Below are 2,500 nucleotides of genomic sequence, written 5' to 3'. Positions count from 1 at the left end.
AGACGCCGCCTCAAGAATCAGCCTTCAGAATCAGCCTTCAGAACCAGCCATCAGAATCAGCCTTCAGAACCAGCCTTCTGCACCAGCCTTCAGAACCAGCCATCAGAATCAGCCTTCAGAACCAGCCTTCTGCACCAGCCATAAGAACCATCCTTCAGAACCAGCCATAAGAACCATCCTTCTCCACCAGCCTTCAGAACCAGCCATCAGAATCAGCCATAAGAACCAGCCATAAGAACCATCCTTCAGAACAAGCCTTCAGAACCCCATAAGAACCACCCATCAGAACCACCAATCAGAACCAGTCATCAGAACCAGCCATCAGAACCAGCCTGGGTCCTGGCATAGTTTGGCCTAGTCTTCAGTCTGAGTAGAGCCGTGCCCAGCCTTCAGAACCAAAGATATGGGTTTGCATTCTGGAGCAAAGACAAGCTGACACACATCAGGAATAGACAAACACAGTTCTCTCTGCACACCCACACACACACACACATGCACACACACACACACACACACACACACACACACACACACACACACACAGGAGCTGCAGGGGGTCATGTCCACCAGCACTACTAATGAGGAGAGCGGTCTCTCCTTGTTTGCTCACCAAACCTCTCAATCCTCATTTGGAGTCATTATGTGCTTCACTGGCCTCATTTAGCCTCTGTGTGTGCGTGTGTGTGTGTGTGTGTGTCTGTGTGTGAGAGGAGAGAGTGTGTGTGTGTGTGTGTGAGAGTGTGTGTGTGTGTATGTGTGAGAGAGAGAGAGTGAGTGTGTGTGTGTGAGTGTGTGTGAGAAAAGAGTGTGTGTGTGTGCCTCATTTAGCCAGATTTCAATTGTCTGCAGCAGCTGATGGTTTAACGCACCAGCTGATTGGTGCCTTCATTTGAGCAATAGAGTACCGAAGTCTGACGTAGCGTTTCCATGACGGCAGAATCACTGGATCTAAACAAACTTTCGAAGTGGCTTAAATAGCATTGAATGTAGACATGTGGCACCATTTCTAGCTAATAAATTGTTTTAAATGTAGGCTATAGCCATTTAAACGTGCTTTACCAGCTAGACCGTAGCTTACCCACATAATACGGATTCCCTGGCAGGTGTAATATAAAGAAACAAAATTCCAGTGGATATTTCACGTCTTCTCAAAGACTGGCGGCTGTTAAGAGTGACGTTTTTTGCTTAAAAAATAAAATACGTCCGTGTATTTAAGGATTTTAACCGCATGCTGTAAAGTTACATGCAGGTCTCTTTTACGGAGGAAACCCATGCTAAAATAAAACTCTGTAGTCACGAATTTGATCGTGTTGGTATGAATATATGTTGTAGTATGTGATTCCTACAGTGTAGGGAAATATACTAACATCTTAGAAACGTAAAATTATTGAAATAGGTTAAGAAAGCCACCGCTAATGGTGATTTCAATGGTTAGATTGATTTGTTTAGATCCAGTGCAATTGCTGCCTTGGCAACGCTACATCATGGCTTCGGTACTCTATTATGCAGTTAATTAGCTAATTTGGAGATCAAGCGAACCACAGTCCATGAACAGTTATTGTGTCTGTGCTGGCGTATCTGTGTGAGTATGTGTGTGTGTGCGTATTTGTGTGAATGCTTGTGTGGCTGAGAGAACCATTAGTGAGTGTGTGTATACATGAATTTGTATGTGTGTGTGTGTCTGTGTGCGTTTGCCTCAGTGCTATGCCTATTGTAAGGTTATGTATGTGTGTGTATGTGTGTGTGTTTGTGTGTGTGTGTGTGTGTTGACAGGAACACTGAGGGACGCATTCCGCTGCAACACATGTTTACAGGAGTGGCTGTGTGATTGTTTGTGTGTGTGTGTGTGTGTGTGTGTGTGTGTGTGTGCGCGCTGAGAGTGACACCTTTAAGGCATTTTCATGTTCTCTGTGAATATTTCAGCTGGTTTTGATAAGGTCATTTCATGTAGCTGCCAAGCAGGTGTGTTTTGCACGAACACCTGGGGATGCACTCACTGAAACACATATTTGGCTGTTTGAGTGTTGACATGTATGCAAGATCCATTCTTCCACTGCACAGTGGTCCAGTTCTGAGGCTGATGTGCCCATTGTTGGTGCTTTCAAGAGTGGACAGGGGGGGTCAGCATGAGCAACAAACGGTTACACTTTGCTTAAAGGTATCTACGTAAGAGTGACATGTGTTATGATACTGTTGGTCTCTGTTTGCATGTCTTTGTTTCTCTGTGTTGCAGGGCGGAGTCAGTGCACAGGTGTTGCTAGTCAGCTGATCATGGCATCCAGCTATATAAGAGGCTACCTGGCTGGGGGGGGGGGGGGTCCCTCTCTCCAGGAGAACATGCATTGCCTTTATTTTTAGACTGCATTTTACCCTGATTTACACTACACCTTTATTTATTCACCATTTCATGTATACTAACTGTAGTTTACGTTTGGCCTACATTATTACTTTAATAAATATTTGTTAACGCTTATCTACGTGTGGTCTCATATATGTTAAA

The sequence above is a fragment of the Alosa alosa genome, chromosome 9 (genome assembly GCF_017589495.1).
Source record: "Alosa alosa isolate M-15738 ecotype Scorff River chromosome 9, AALO_Geno_1.1, whole genome shotgun sequence".
NCBI lineage: Eukaryota > Metazoa > Chordata > Actinopteri > Clupeiformes > Clupeidae > Alosa > Alosa alosa.
Note: the sequence above shows the minus strand (reverse complement) of the source record.